At 40.7% G+C, this 17,189-nt stretch overlaps 2 protein-coding genes across 4 annotated transcripts in view; one reads left to right on the plus strand and one right to left on the minus strand.

Annotated features, from left to right (window-relative positions):
* Nucleotides 1-12,547, minus strand: part of LOC146389761 (uncharacterized) — a 42,717-nt gene extending 30,170 nt beyond the window's left edge. For 2 of the 3 annotated variants that reach the window (XM_084913405.1, XM_084913397.1), the window contains exon 1: nucleotides 11,773-12,547. The gene's annotated coding sequence lies outside the window, so the exon portion shown is untranslated. Of the gene's footprint in view, nucleotides 1-8,343; nucleotides 8,512-11,772 lie in introns of those variants that run through there. The other variant, XM_084913413.1, reaches the window with a different exon arrangement.
* Nucleotides 1-17,189, plus strand: part of LOC146389750 (neural cell adhesion molecule 2-like) — a 631,716-nt gene that overhangs the window by 345,964 nt on the left and 268,563 nt on the right. The gene's annotated exons all lie outside the window — the stretch shown is intronic.

Here is a 17,189-nt window from a genome sequence, read left to right on the forward strand (position 1 = left end):
GTGGGATCAATGCGCATTGATAATAAAGCTTTGATGAACAATACTTCAGCCCTGACCCTTCTTCTCCAGCTGGGATATCAAAAGAATGGGTGAGGTCAAGAAGACGTGAACCTCAACAGCACCTAGCCACACGAGAAGTCCGATCACTTTCTTTCTAAGCTTCTTAGACTTTTCCAGCTTTGTGTGTCTGTTAAAACGCTTTTTACAAATCCTGCTGGAATACGTCTGGTTACATCTGCAGTCAAAGCAAGATGGAAATAATTTAACAAGTGAGCAAACCATCAACTTCTCCCAGCATGCTGAGCTAATGATTAGTTGGTGTTTTTCTCCAAACACTCTCTCACTCTTCTCTCAACGGGATCACAATAAACTGTGAACAGACACTGAGGAGAGGAGCCGAAGACTTCATTCAGGAGCTGTTGAAGTACGCCGACTTCGGGGGCGCTACTGAGCCGACAATGGAGTAAGGCATGTTGGACTGGGCTCACGCCTGGCTAGCTTATATTTTAACAATTCCATGCCCCTTTTAAAGGCTAATTTAAACGAACTATCACTCCCCGTAACACCTGTGACCGACGGGGAAAAACGGACTAGTGGTTACAACCGGAATGGCATCTAAACTCTGAAAATATAAGTATACCGGCCCGAGGGACCTTATACTTAAGCAAGTGGGAGCTCGTCGCCTAGCTCACAGTCAGGAATCGCGATGGAGTATGAAGGTCTGAAATCGGACATCCTCTCCTCTCTGAAAGATGATATCTCTACGATTATCAGGTCAGAACTGACAAGTCCGCTTGCAGAGGATTTCGACTCCCTCAAGTACAAACTAAGAGAAGTTAAGACGGAGATTGCTAACAACACAGCAGCAGTCCGCTCAGAAATTAACAACGTCAAGTCCGCTACTAGCGACCTGAAAGAGGGTTTATCATCATGGTCGGACAAGGTTGTCAGCCTCCAAGAGACGGCTGCAGGATTACAGACTGAGCTGGTTAGCTTAAAAGAAAAGAATGGAGATATGGAGTCAAGAATGCGGAGGTGCAATATTCGTATTGTGGGTGTTGCGGAGGATGCCAGTTCCAGCTCGACCAGCTCAGTTTCTACTCTATTGAAAGATGTTCTGCAACTGGATAAAAAAATCCTGGTGGACCGCTCACATAGAGACCTTGCTCCCAGAAGATCTAACGGGAAACCTCAAGTTATCATCGCCAAACTCCATTACTACCAAGACTGCGTCAATGTTCTACGACAGGCCCGAGAGCGGGGTCAGTTGCAATACAAGGGGAACCCTGTGGCCATCTTCCCTGATTACACGAGCATTGCCAAAGCTGGCTTTGCTTTTAATGACGTGAGGAACCTGCTTCGAGGGTGTCAAGATGTCCGCTACGGAATGATGTTTCCAGAGATACTGCGCATATCTTTTAGGGGCGAGAGTAAGGAGTTTCTGGATCCAGAGAAGGCAATGGTATACGTGAAAAAAGTCATCTTACCAAGTTAAACTGCCGGGTGAAGTTCCCCTCCTGACTGAAATTTTTACATGCTTTCTCCAATCCCACGGCGTTGTTGACATTTGGCGTTTTCATAACCTTGCATCAAGGGCATACTCCTACTACTCTCCTGTCCACAAAACATTCTCTTAGATAGATTATTTTTTTTATTGATAAACATGCTCTTCCACTGGTTGAAACTTGCGATTATCAATCTATTGTTATTTAAGACCATGCTCCCTTAGTGATGAGAATGCACATCCCTGGTGCCAATTGCATATACTGTCCCTGGAGTTTTAATCCTCTTTTACTCTCTAACGAAGCATTCATGAATTTTAGAAAATCTGAGATTAGAGACTTTCTTGAACCAAACCAGACCCCTGGGATGTCTTTTTCAGTCATATGGGGGTCACTGAAAGCCTATCTTCGGGGCCAAATTATCTCATTTTCAGCAGCAAGAAAAAAAGCTGACACTGAGCACTTGAAACAGCTATTAGATGATATTTTGCGGCTAGATATAAACTACAGTCACTCACCATCGGAAAGCATCCTTAAAGAACGTCAGACCCTCAAAATGAAATTTGATCTTATTTCAACACAGCAAGTGGAGCAACCTATCCTAAAGTCTAGATGTACTTTCTATGAGGAGGGAGAGAAAATTGGCAGTCTTAGCACATCAAATACGTCAAAGGTCATCCAAACAGTTCATCTCTGAAATAGCTGATGAACAGGGCCTAAAGCATACAGACCACGCAGAAATCAACTCCTGCTTCCAACAATTTTACTCTTATTTATATACCGCAGAATCCCGCCAAGATGAGTCTGCTATGGACAATTTCTTTAGTTACCTCAGTATAACCACTGTTGACCCGAAACTGGTTACCAAACTCGAAAGGGACCTCTCTATCCAGGAGGTCATGATGCCGATTGTTGGAATGCAAAGTCCCCTGGACCAGATGGATTTTTTAAAACATTTTTTAACGAACTTGCACCACTTCTGCTGTCAGTCTTTTTGGAGTCCTATTCATCTGGAACTCTCCCTCCAACTAGGAGAGAAGCGTTTTTTTCACTCATTCTGAAAAAGAACAAAGACCCTCTCCAATGTAGCTCATACCGGCCGATTTCACTGCTAAACACCAATGCAAAGATTCTCGCAAAGATTTCATCACAGCACTTAGAGGTTGTGTTACCAACAATCATCTCCACAGACCAAACCGGGTTTAACAAGGGCAGACACTCTTTCTTCAACATTAGACGTGTCTTAAGTATAATTCATGACTCTCCCTCAACCGATACACCTGAAGCCCTACTGTAACTTGATGCTGAGAAGGCCATTCGACCGGGTGGAGTGGGACTACCTTTTATATAGTTTGAGCAAATTTGCTTTTGGCCCCAGATTCATATCGTGGGTTAAAACTCTCTACAATTCACCAATGGCAGCTGTGCGTACTAATAATACGATCTCTTCTTATTTTAAATTCCATAAGGGCACTAGGCAGGGCTGCCCCCTATCTCCATTTTTGTTTGTTATTGCTATAGAGCCATATGGCAAGAACCAGTATCACAGGAGTCGTTAGAGGAGGCCAAGAATACAAAGTTTCACTTTACGCAGACGATCTATTGCTTTTTATAACTGACCCCACCCTAAACGCCTCGAAACTACTAAGCACTCTGCAAAGATTCGGTTCAATGTCTGCCTACAAAATAAATCGTCAGAAAAGTGAATTCATCCCAATCAATGCAGCTGCAAAAACTATCCCATTTAATCTAATACCATTCAAAATAAATAATAAAAAGTTTAAATACCTCGAAATCTGGATCTCCAGCTGCTACAAAGATCTTTATAAAATAAACTACCTGCCAATGTTGAAGAGTCTGAAAAAGGACATCCACTGCTGGAACTTATTATCCCTTTCCCTCAGTGGGAGGATTAATATAATTAAAAGAAGCTGTTGCCAAGGCTCCTTTATCTATTCAAAAACCTCCCTATATATCTGACCAAACATTTCTTCAGCTCTCTAGACAAGTTAATATCATCATTCATTTAGAACAAGAACAACCCATATAAGAAAGAGCATCCTGCAAAGGCCACGCCCACAGGGTGGACTGGCTCTGCCGAACCTTCTGTTTTATTATTGGTTAGCCAATATCAGGGTACTGCTACACTGGATGCATGACCAGGGCTCTAGAGTGCGACCAATTTGGTCGCAAATGCGACCAAATTTTTCAGTGGTGCGACTAAAAAAAAATATTTGGTTGCACCTGTGCGACCAACTGTTCGGGTAGCGAAAAAAAAAAAAAAAATCTGCAACCTTCCCTGTGGTCAACAACAGACACACATTTTGCCCCTATCGTGGACTAAACCAATCAGAGATAGTAAGGGGCGGGACCTCTCTGATTGGCCGTGGTCCAGTTGAAAGTGCAGGTGGAAGTGGGAGGTGAGTAGCTTGAATAAAGCTATATCAATTCATTAAATCCTGAATCGACTTTTAAATATAACTGTGTTTTGCCAGAAACGCCAGATTCTCAGATTAAAGCTCACAAAACCATTTCAACAACAACCAAACAGTAAATAAGAGCAGGTACACGGATTCCACACAAAGACGTAAACACAGAACGGACCCGACGCATCAGAATCAACTTTGTCTTTCTCGGCTTTCTCACCCGACGGCCCGTAGACGGTCACGCTGTCGGAGCTTAGAGATTCTGATGAGTCAGGTCCGCGCTGTGATTACGTCTTTTTGCGCTGATTCTGAGCTGCACGTTTTGTCTCTCTCCAACCAAAATTCACCGAGCCAGCAGCAAAAGAAGCAGCAAACTGCGCTTCACATTTGATCAATGTCGTCATGAATTTTGCTGTTTTGCTTCCACGACAATTAAAATCACACTTCATGCACAGCTAGCTCTCTCTCTATCTCTCTCTGTACTTCAAGAACAGTTTCCCGTCTCCAATCTCTGTTTTCTGTATTATTCATTGGCGTATTACCCACCAGTCTACCGTTGTTTACAGCGCTGTCGGCTGCTGTCTTTTTCTTTTCTTTTTTTCACTTAAATGACCTCGGACAAGAAAGCCTATTTTTCTGTTGTTCAATACTGAAGAAATTTAAACTTTATATGCAGAACATTGTAGAATATTTTTAAGGTTATCTGCTATAAAAAGCCAGACCAGGAAAATCTCCTTCATATTTTTCTGTGTTTTATTCTCAGTTACTTTCACACAAAGGCATCTGCTGTGATGTTCACAATTCTGATGAAGTCAGTACTGATAAATGATCAGAATTATAATATTTCTGACTGTCTGGGGCTAAGTTGAATCGAATCGGGACTTTGAAAACCGGAATCGAATGGATTATAGAAATCAGTGATGATACCCAGCCCTAGTGAGCAGCCTAGGCACGACAGAAGTGGATGTAGCTGTAATAGGAAAAGAACTATTGCTAACTTTTCTGTTAAGGCCTGATCCTTCTGAAATTCATAGCCAGTGCTCTGACACGGTGTCATCAATCTTTGAATGCTGAAAAAGCACAGTGTATCCAGAAAAACACATTATATTATATAAATTATTATAAAATTTGTGTGCGCCTAACTTTTGTGCCGGTACGCCTAACTTTAAAAAGTTAGGCGTACCGGTACGCCCATGGCAAAAAGTTAGTCTAGAGCCCTGATGACACTTATCATCTGGTGGTTCCAAGCTGGCTCCTCCTGGAGAGCTCATCCTGTGGACAGGTGTCTCTGCGAGCACTGCTGTGCGCCGAGATCCCTTCAGTCAGGCCAGTCTCTTACTATACTTCTAATCCAGTTGTGATAAACTCAATTCGTATTTGGAACCTGTTTAGGAAAACTTTCAGGCTACACAGTCTTTCTCTCTTTGCACCAGTTATTTAGAAACCATATGTTTGCCCCCTCCTTATCCGGTGGAGGCTTTCAGGTCTGGTGTAAAAATGGTATTCTGTCAATGCAAGACCTTTACATAAGCAACAAATCTGCCTCTTTTGAGCAGCTGGTAAACAGGTTCTCCATACCCAAATCTAACGTTTTTAGATACTTACAACTACGAACCTTTGTATCCTCACATACTGACTGGTTCCCTTCTCGTCCACCGGTCTCTCTGCTAGATGATATTTTTAAAGTTGCATTTGATCAGAAACAAATTATTGGTAACATCTATAATAAACTAATCCAACACAGCTCTACCACTCTCAATTATCTAAAATTAAAGTGGGAAAAAGATTTAAATGTTGAAATTTCAGGAGAAGACTGGCTGAAAATTATAAGGATCTATTAATCTTCAATATGCCAACGTCATACTGTTATTCAGTTTAAAACTGCACATCGACTACACTGGTCAAAGACTAAACTGTCCAGATTTAGATCAGATCTGGATCCTCCCTGTGATAAATGTAAGCAGGCTCCAGCCACCCTTCTACATTTTTGGACATGTCCAATGCTTCATCAGTTTTGGCAGTTTTCTCTACTTTGTCAAAAATTTTAGGAGAGCCATTTGATCCATGCCCCTTTGCTGGTCTATTCGGTACTGTCCCGCAGGGGAGGCATCTGAACAAACATAAGCTGAAAACCATAGCCTTTTGCACTCTGTTAGCTTGGAGACGTGTGTTGTTACATTGGAAAGACTCCTCTCCACCTTCATGTTCACAATGGATCACAGACATTATGCAGTATCTTAAACTGGAAAAGATGAGATGCTCTGGGGGGGTTTCAGGGATTTTTTTTAGCAGTATGCTGTACTGCTTGTATGTTTAATTTGTTTTTTGTGAAAAAAAAACAGTGAGAATACATTGAAAAAATTTGCGCTGGAAGAAAATAAACTACAGATGCATCTGGAGATCATCCTATGAAGTCCTATTGTAAAGGCTGATTGCCCTTCCCCAGGCTTGTACCTGTGGCTTCCTGTCCTGGGGTTGGCTGTTCTCCTGCCCTGCACCCAGGGCTCTAGACTAACTTTTTGCCATGGGCGCACTCAAATTTTTCAACCGCATCGCTTAAGCCGCAGTTTTACATGTGCACATTTTTTTTTCTTGGGGGGGGGGGGGGGGGAGTTGCAGTCCATACAGGCAATATTCATTTCTAAATTATTAACTAACAATCTTGTGCTTAAAGTGCTTTGTCAATATTGTAGAAAATGTTAAACTTGATCATCATCTCGGCTTCCTCTGACGACCTGTCTGCTGTTGCATGCTCCTGAAAGGCAGTGGGGAGAGGGGACACTTGGGCAGTGCATTTATTGCAGCATATAATGCGTTTTCTGGATACACTGCTGCTTTTTCAGCATTTAAAGATTGATGGCACCGTGTCAGAGCACTGGCTATGAATTTCAGACGGATCAGGCCTTAACTTAACAAAAAAGTTATCAATAGTTCTTTTCATCTTTTCTTATTACCCACAGCTACATCCACTTCTGTCAGGCCTAGGCTACTCACTAGGGCTGGGTATCATCACTGATTTCTATCATCCATTTGATTCAGGTTCTCAAAGTCCCGATTCGATTAAATTTTCCTCAGACAGTCAGAAATATTATAATCATCAGAATTGTGAACATCACAGAAGATGCCTTTGTTTCAAAGTAACCGAGAAAACCCCCCCCCCAGAAAAACATGAAGGAGATTTTTCTGACCAGACTTTTTATAGCAGATAACCTTAAAAATATTCTGCAATATTCTGTAATTTTGCATAATTTAAAAAAGTTTAAATTTCTTCAGTATTGAACAGCAGAAATTAGGCTTTCTTGTCCGAGGTCATTTAAGTGAGAAAAAAAAAAAAAGAAAGAAAAGAAAAAGACAGTGGCCGACAGCGCTGTAAACAACGGTAGACTGATGGTGGATAATAAGCAAATGAAAAATGCAGAAAACAGATTTGAGACGGGAAACTGTTCTTGAAGTACAGAAAGAAAGGGCGTAGATTTGGTTTTGGCATTGGTGGGGACGGATGATTCAACCCTGCCCTGTTTCTTTTTCTTTTTTTGTCTTTGCTTCTTGATAAAAAAAAAAAAGGAGAAATATACTTGCCTACATATGCTATTCTGCATGCTTTTAAACCATTTAAAATTCATAGTTTTATATGTGAGTTATATAATGTTAAATTACTATTAAACAAATGACTGACTAAAGCAGTGGTTCCCAAACTTTTTTCGCTGGGCCCCGCTTTGTTTTACAGAAAAATGTTTGCCCACCCCCCCACCCCCACCCCCCGCGCGCGCACACACACGTACGCAATAACACATCCTCCAACCACATACACCCATATTTTGCTCAATTGCGGTTTATTTCACACCTCAAACATTTACTAAACAATTAAGCAAATACAAGTAATCTGCACGTAGTAATAAAATAAACTACTAACTCTTTTACGCTGCGTCCGCAGGTACACGGGTATTTTTGAAAACGCCGCTGTTTCATCCACACGTAAACGGCGTTTGGAATCAACGAAAACTGAGATTTTTACTCTTTTTTGCGTTTACAGATGAGGAATACAGAGTTCGTCATGCAACGTTAAAGGTATGTGCCTCTTTTCACGTCAGCTGTGCGCCATGTTATTGCTTACATGAGAGGAATGGCAGATAGAGACAAAATACTGTTAATCTGACTATCTTCAGGTTTTACATGCTTACATATAAACACGCAGTTACTGTCCCTCTATTTAGAAAGGCAGAGGCGTCACGGTGTAATTATTTTACATGTAGTTGTTTTTTTTCCTGTGTAATAATATTCAACATTGCTATCAACAAATTAAAAAAATGCCTCTCTGTGCAAAACGGGTTTAAAAACATAAACAACTGTGGAATACTGTTTGTCCGTGCGTGTGCTCCCGACGAAGGAAAGACCAATTCTGCAGGGAGACCTACCTCGGCACTTGTGCAAGTGAAGCCAAAGGGAAGATTTGCTTCACCATATTTTCTAGTCTTTGGCTTAGAATGAAATTGGTTTGGAAACATATTCAGGGATGCTTCATCTCCTGCTTTGCGTTTGTGTGGGCGCCCCGTGCTAGCAATGTCAAAGCCTTTTTTTTTTTTTTTTTTTTTTTTTCCTTTTTATGCCCCCCCCCCCCGCAATGGCTCTGTGCCCCCCCCCCCCCCCTACGGGGCGGGCCCACACTTTGGGAAAGTCTGGACTAAAGTATTTTAAGGCTTTAGTTTACTTCAGCCATAATCCATATAAATCAGGTATCATACAAAAATAAAAAATAGCTTCAAATACAGTCATGACAATAAAAGAATATGACTTTAAGGACTTATCAACATTACTTCAGTTATACTACACCAACATCTCTTATACATTAGCACTAAGGGAAAACTGAATGACCTGGTGGTTTTTGTCCATAAAACTACTCGTCTAAGATTACCACAAAGTAAAAGATCTCTCAGCAAAATGATGCAACATTTTAGGCACTATTGCCCCGATCAAATCAGTGAGCTGGGATGTTTTATTCTCAACATGAACTACTGTTACAGCAACAGACATGGACTACTGGTGTCCCACACAACAACTCAATGTCCACTATGTGAAGGAGCTAAACACATGCCTTCTCCTCTTGTTAACTGAGATAAACTGCTGGCAAATTTGTTTTAAATCTATACTGTCCAGTCTCTCCTGGTGGACATGGCACACAGCAGCATTGTTTAATCTCATTTAAATCATTGTTGACCATAGCCATCTTTTTAGTCTTCTGAGAGCACTGACGCTTCTTTCAGCCCCAGTACATGTGTTTTATCCTGAGATTAAAATTATTATTATGTGCTTGATGTGCCTCACCTTTGGCCCTGGCTCTTCCCCTCTGACTGCACTAGGACATATTGCTACCTGATAAAATAACACATTGATTCGTGCCATATAAAAAGTGAGACCTGTCAATTCAGATTCTTTGTCAAATATACACTAATGAATCAATTTACATCAGCAGCCTAACAATTGTTATGATGATAAATACTAGTTAATCTATAGCACCAAATCATCAGTCAGTCACCCGTGACCTCGCCTCCTCACCTCTATCCAAGCTACAACATGGCAGAGCTGCACTGTCACCTGACAAATAGGACATACATGACAATAAGAATAAAATGTGGAGCTGCTTCAGTGTTTCTGTCAATTTGTGCAGATCGTGACTCATCAGTAATGTTTGTAGGCTGAGTGCATTTTTAAAACAATTTGTGCAAACTGCACTACAAGGTTGAACATTTGCAAAATCATGACTACCTCATGATATTTGTCTCAAAAATTAACCGTATGAATATGTCAGTACCATTAGGATGAAATTATTGTGTCACCAACATTTTAACGTTAGACATACAATGTTAACAGCCTCTGTAAACTAATATCCTGGCTCGCTCAAAGCTGCCGTTTTCTCTGACAGTTTCAATCAAAATTAGAAATGCTGCTCTGAGACTGAGAGAACTAATAGTGCTGCCTGTTGTGCAGTTAGTTTACAAAAGACGTTATTCATGGTAACATACTATTTTAGACTGATGCGGGCCAAAGCCTAGCATAGCCTGTAACGTTATTATGACGGACACATTTTATGAGTGAACTTGGCTTTAAGTGACTTACAGGTTTCTTTGAAAAATACTTTCTTATATCCAGGTTCTTCCTTGTTGCTGCCGTCCTGTCCTCTTTGCAGGTCCTGGCAGCGCAGGCTTGCCGCTGCTAAAACTAAACAGAGCTCCCTGAAAGGCACAGCCAATCACATTGGCCATATTTGTCACATGAGGTAGGACTCCAGTAGAGAACATAATTTAACTTTTTCTGCACTGCTGGGTGAATGAGACGTTGACAGATCGTTTTTTTTTTTTCTTTCTATCGGGTTTGTTTTTCTTTACTCGAAGAGATCAAATTATTGGTGGGGACAATTCAATAATCGCTTGATATTGGTGGGGACATGTCCCTTCCGTCCATGCCAAATCTACGTCCTTGACAGAGAGAGAGAGCTGTGCATGAAGTGTGATTTTTATCGTGGTGGAAGCAAAACAGCAAAAGTCAGAGGGAATTCATGATGACATTTATCAAATGTGAAGTTAGTTTGCTGCTTCTTTTGCTGCTGACTCGGTCAATTTTGGTTGGAGACGTAAACACAGAGCTGACCCGACGCAGCAGAATCGCTGAGCTCCGACTGTCCGTCTGCCGTCGGGTGAGAAAACCGAGAAAGACAAAGAACTGAAGAAGCTTCTTGGATGAGAGGTGAGACGTCTTCAAGCAACTTATAGGAGTCCAGACGCTTTTCTTGGCAAGCTCCTTTGACCGAAGAGACAAAGCTGATTCTGATGTGTCGGGTGTGTGTTTACGTCTTTGTGTGGAATCCGTGTACCTGCTCTCACTTAATGTTTGGTGGATGTTGAAATAGTTTTGTGAGCTTTAATCTGAGAATCTGTCGTTTCTGGCAAAACACAGTTATATTTAAAAGTCAATTCAGGATTTAATGAGTCGATATCTCTTTATTCAAACTACTCACCTCCCTCTCTCCACCTGCACTTTCAACTGGACCACGGCCAATCAGAGAGGTCCCGCCCCTGACTATCTCTGATTGGTTTAGTCCACGATAGGGGCATAACGTGTGTCTGTTGTTGACCACACGGAGAGTTGCAGAGATTTTATTTGTTGTTGTGGTGCGACCAAAGATTTTTTTTTAGTCGCACTGTAAGAGCCAATTAAAGGTTAATTTTATTGGTACTGATAAAATGATTAGAGGAGAAATATACATGTTTGATGTTAAGAATATAATTTCTAGTTGATTTCAAAATACTGTTTGTTAAATGTATAGAATATAGAAGTGCGACATTCTAATGCGCTTTTTAGTATTTTGGGCTTCCGGCGCACTGTAATTACGTAGTTGGGGAGTCGGATAAGCTGGAAGCAACACAGTTTTTTGACCGAGTCTTGCCATGTAACTTAAAAGTTTCAATAAACATATTTTTTGCAAGAAAAGTACCTGGACTTGTTCGCGTTCAAATGCATGTTGCTGGACTGACTCCTAAAGGTGGTACAGAAGAGCGAAATAGAGACGGAGTGCCGCCGCTACACGCACCATTGAAAAATTTGGTTGCATTTGCGACCAATTTGGTCGCACTCTAGAGTCCTGCCTGCACCCCATCCTTTTGTTCATATTCCAAGACTATTTTTCTATATGTATTCTTACTCCCTAGCAACCGCCATTTCATAATGTTGCAAGCAATCGCAAACTCTACAGTCTGTCTAACTCCAATTTATACCAAGCAATCTATTATTCTCAACAGAGCTAAACTCAACATAAACTGAACCCACATTAAAGTTAGCTCGGTGCTTACCTTTAGATGAGCCCACAAAACGAGAGAAGAACCGTGATGAAGCTGGAACTCTTTCCAAACACAGGAAACAGATCAGGGAGCAGAGACCCACGTGGTTCACGCTGATCTCAGCTACAATCCAGGAGACAAGGGTGTGCAGATCGATGCAGATATCGATCCAAACGTTGGTAGTGGTATATGTTCCTGTAAGTTCACTACTTTGCTCCCGTTTCATGAAAAAGCAGCTCTCTCTGCTCGACTCTCCTCTCCTGCACAGACACTTTGCTCCGCCTCCTTTTCCGGCTCTGCTGTGATTTGTTGCTGCGCGGTCACGTGACCGAGCTTCACAAGGTAACCACGTGGGGTGTTATTTCAAAAGTAGCGCCTATCTCCTTTTCCTGAACTCTTTTCCTTGGCCTCGATGAAAACGTCATCGTGGGAAGGAGATTTGCTAAGGACTCAGGGAAAGAGAGGAGCGATGCTGAGAATTGGAACAGCCTTACACTCGTCTCTCTGTAACAATGTGACACCGGATGTCCGCCTGTTGAAACTACATTGTGCAGAAGATGGACTACAAAACAAACATCTTACTTCGTCACAATGTGTTCTAACCGTGTTGTTTTATGGAGGTCATATAAACGAGAACAGCCTGTTAAAAATATCCTTTCATTACAAAGTTTGAATTTTAAAGAAGAAGGAACCTTTAGGGTCAGATTTACTAACATCTGCAGCAGCTCAAAGATCGTCTTTTGATGTTAAAAAGCTTCTGGATTTACTGAAGCGACTCAGTGTCAGTTTGTGACTGAAGTTATGACATATGTGTTTGTAAGAGTTTTACTTCCAGGAGAAGAAGATTTAAACGAGTGACACAAATGTAATGTACAAAATTGCACAAAATCTACCACAGAATCCTGTCTTGTTCCTGCTGTGGTTGTGATAGTGAGGACAGTTTATTGTTTTAGGGGGAAATGTTATCAAAACAAGTTTCTGATCCGCTCAAAGTTGTTATTTCAGTTCCAAAAGTTTGGCTCTGTCCTAAAACTCTCCAGTCAGATCTTATACTGATTGTTTTGAGGTGAGCCCCACTTATTTTTCCTTAATAATACAGTTTATGTGAAACCAGGCAGAAATGAATTACGCTTATTTTTTGTAGTGCACACAGCTAAGTCTTTCTGCTGAATATGTAAAAAATAAAAGTGTTACTGTGTTACATGCCTGAATGTTGCTCATGGTCTGATGGGAAATAATGTTTTCTGTTCTTTAGCACATCGAACAGTCAACTGTTCACAGAGTTTAGGTTTAAAGGATGAAACAGTTTGTACTGATGCATCTCTCCTCTCGATAAATCTGTACCCGAGTCCTAATCCTCAGAACACTTTGCACAGTGCTCAGTGATTTCTATTAGAACAGTTATTTCTTATATTAAAGGCATTTTGATTCTCCTTCAGCCTCTTAATTATCCCAATTTCCCTGCTGTTTTCAGAGAGAAACACTTGCATGAATCAAGAGCTTACTCTGTATTGTTGAGCCACTAATTGGTGCTGCTCTCAGCAGAAAGCTGATTTTTACTGAACCGAAGTGGCTTCTTCATAGAGAGATTAAAACACACTGTTAGTAGATCATCCTGCAATTGTGACATCACAATAATTTGCCTCGCTTTATAAATCTGTCACTTCTATCACATATAAAATTAAATACATAATACAATAAGGACTTTGTGAATGACTTTGTTGACTTCTTGGCTGAATACATGCCAAAATATGGCTGTGTCTTATTTTGGGGGATTTTAATATTCATGTGTGTTGTCCTGATATGCCCATGGCAAAGGGCTTTTTTAAGCCTTGTTGATTCTTTTAATCTGGTGCAATGTGTGACTAGTCCCACACATGAATGTGGACACACACTTGATCTTGTTTTATCTCATGGTTTTTCTGTTTTTAATGTAGAGATTTGTGATGCTGCGTTTTCTGACCACAGTCCTGTGATGTTTGAAGTTCCTCTTGCCTGTACCTCAGTTAAACCTCACGCTGCTGCTTGGCCTTGGTCGCGTTTTTAACTACTCCACTGCTGAGCAGTTTTCAACAGTTTTTAACCAGACCTGTAAAAGTTTTTATGTAGCCAGACCGAGGAACTGAGCTCATGGTTTTATTCCACCTGCCAGACATCTTTGTACTGTTTGGACATGGCTCCATTAAATTCCAGGCAGTCTAAAACTAAATCTGAGCCCTGACTGAACAACACGACCCGAGCTGTCAGACACGAGTGCTGTCGAGCTGAGCACAAGTGGAAAAGGGAGAAATTACAAGTGTCATTCCAGATACTAAACTAATGATAGCGTCAATATCAAAAACCTGTAAAAGATGCCAAAAGAAAACACTTATCTGACATTATTCTTTCAAACTGTCACAACTCGCATGTTTTATTTAAAACTATTAACTCGGTTCTTAGTGCACCACATACTGACTGTATCGAGCCCTTCTCTGCAACCTGTGAAAGTTTTTTACACTTTTTTTAATTGAGAAGGTCTCTCCTTCCTGCTTCCTGCTCTGCTGTCTTTGAGGGGTTTGAGCTGCTGACTTTGTCCTCTTTAACGGAGACTGTTGATTGTTTTAAGCCTGCAGGGTCTCCAAACAATGCTGTCCCTCCTCGACTCTTATAAGAGGTGTTACCTACAGTTGGACCTTTGGTTCTCCAGCTGGTAAACCATAGTTTGATGTCAGGTGTAGTCCCTAAAGATTGTAAACATGCTGTAGTCAAACCCCTGCTTAAAAAACCTGTTCTTGATCCTACGATTCTTGCAAATTACAGGCCTATCTCCAAACTACCTTTTCTTTCCAAAATTCTTGAAAAGAGAGTTCACAATCAATGAATGACCTTCCTAGAAGAGCAAAATGTTTTACAGGTTTTCCAATCTATTTTTAAACCCTTTCATAGCACTGAATCAGCCCTTTGAAAAGTTTTTAATTACATATTTTTAGCTACTGACGCTGGGGACTGTGTTGTTCCTGTGCTTTTAGATTTGACAGTTGTGTTTGATACCGTGGATCATGCATTTTACTCTCTCGTTTGGAGCACTGGGTGGACACAGCACTGGAGTTGTTCAGGTCCTACTTGGTGGGACAATTTTTTGCGTCAGTCTCTGACCATGTTTTGTCCTCCACTCCTCTCTTGTGTGGTGTCCTACAGAGCTCAGTTCTAGGCCCACTCCTCATTTCTTTGTATCTGCTCTCTCTTGGATCTATACTGAGAAAACACAGCATTGCATTTCACTTCTATGCTGATGACTGTCAGATCTATGTCCCTCTACAGAAAAAAGGCAAATATTTCATAGCCATTACTTTAGTGTCTTGATGACATTAAGGCTTTGATGTCTCTTAACCTTTTGAAATTCAGTGACAAAAAGACTGAGGTGATGGTTTTTGGCAGCCCCACTGAGACACCAAATGTATATTTAGATACCTTGGCCCAGTATGTTAAGTCAACTGTCACAAACCTGCTGGTCAAAGTGGACTGTGATCTGAAACTTGACAGTTAGATCAAAGCAGTGGTAAAATCAAGCTTCTTTCAGCTCAGGCAGCGAGCTAAAATAAAGCCAATTCTTTCACAAAGGCACTTTGAGACAGTTATCCACGCCTTAGCACTCGGTTGGATTACTGTAATGCACTTTATATAGGGGTCAGTGCTTCATACATCTACAGAGCGTCCAATATGCTGCAGCTTGAAAGTTTGAGCACATTTCCCCTATTTTTGCTTCACTTCACCTGCTGCCCATTTCTTTTTAGGATTCCTTTTAAAATTATTTAATTTGCTTTTAAAGCCCTCCATGGCCTAGTCCAATCTTATCTCTCTGAGCTGCTGCAGCCGTATACACCCACCTGCTACAGCCGTATATACCCACCTCTCTCAGGTCAGCTGATCAGCTGTTCCTGAATGTACCCAGGACTGAGCGTAAACTCAGAGGAGACTGTGCTTTTTCTGTAGCAACTCCAAAACAATATGCCTTTTGAGATAAGACAGGCCTCTTCTGTTTTTTTGTTTTATTTGATTCTATGCTGTTTTATCTTATTTTAAATATAGGGCTGTTTTAATTTTGATGTATTATGTGTTTTCTTTTTTACTGTTTTCTTTTTTTTATTCTATTGTTCTTAACCTATTTACTGTACAGCACTTTGGTCCTGTGCTGGGTATTTTAAAGTGCTTTATAAATAAAGATGGTTTGGATTGGATTGGATGAAATTAAATACATCTTGTTCTCTTAGAAATTATTGCTGTGATCCAGTGGAACTCTTTTCCTGCTCCCTGTTATGGATCTCTGTGACTACAATAAAATTCCCTCCATCCATCACTGAACTGTACTGAAGTAAAACGTCATCCTAAGGACTGCAGTACACCAAAGGACACCACTAATAAACACTGATTACACTCTGTTCTTCTTGCAGCAACAATTTTTTCTGCAGGTAACAATTTTCCATGTTACCCGCAGCTGCAACTGAGCAGTAAGAATGTATTTGTCTCTATTCAAATGATGATTCAGTGAATTTGAATTATTCTGCAGCAGGAGAATGACCCCAAGCATACAACCAAAGTCATTAAGAACTATCTCCAGTGTAGAGAAGCACAAGAAGTACTGGAAGTTTGTCTGGGATGAACAAAGCCCAAAATAACAACCCCCCCCCCCCCAAAAAAAACAAAAAAACAAAAAACAAAAAAACCTAAAAAAACAAAACAAGCTAAGCACTTTCTCAGACTTTTTATCTGATTTAGTTCTCAGCTCAGATAAAATAATTATTGCGGGTGATTTTAACATCCATGTAGATGCTAAAAGTGATAGCCTCAACATGGCATTTAATCTGTTATTAGACTCAATTGACTTCTCTCAAAATGTAAAAGAACCCACCCACCACTTTAATCACACTCTACACTGTAAAATGTAATATTGTGTTTAATTAAAAATATTAAATAGGCTGAACTCAATTTTTAACAATTTGTTATTAGAACTCGATTTAAATAAGTTACCAGTACTTTTTATGCAAAAAATGCTGATAAACTCAATTTATTTGAGTTGTCTTAACTTAGTAAAACTAAGTAAGCTGGAAGTTTTGCTTCTCAGGGTGGAAGGATGAAAGATGTGTTTTGAAAATGCCACGTGACTACCGTCCTCCTCCCTCTCGGATCAGTCCGCATGTTCATGGTGCCAGCATTTGTTATGGAATATGTTGAGCAAACCTGGAGAAGCGTCAGCTCAAGAGATTATTGTCATTGCTGTGGATCTTTACCTGATACACTGACTTGGTGAGTAAATGTTTACTCTTATTCAAACTGATTTTGTGGCTTCTCTTAATTTAGCACCAGGTTTATAATCTTGCTAGCTAGTTAGTGTTAGCCTAGCGTTGCTGCTGCCGCTGGGCTCATGTTACTTAAAAATTAGCACCACAGCC

This window comes from Perissodus microlepis, chromosome 3, assembly GCF_051167445.1.
Source record: "Perissodus microlepis isolate ML-2025 ecotype Zambia chromosome 3, ASM5116744v1, whole genome shotgun sequence".
Taxonomy (NCBI): domain Eukaryota; kingdom Metazoa; phylum Chordata; class Actinopteri; order Cichliformes; family Cichlidae; genus Perissodus; species Perissodus microlepis.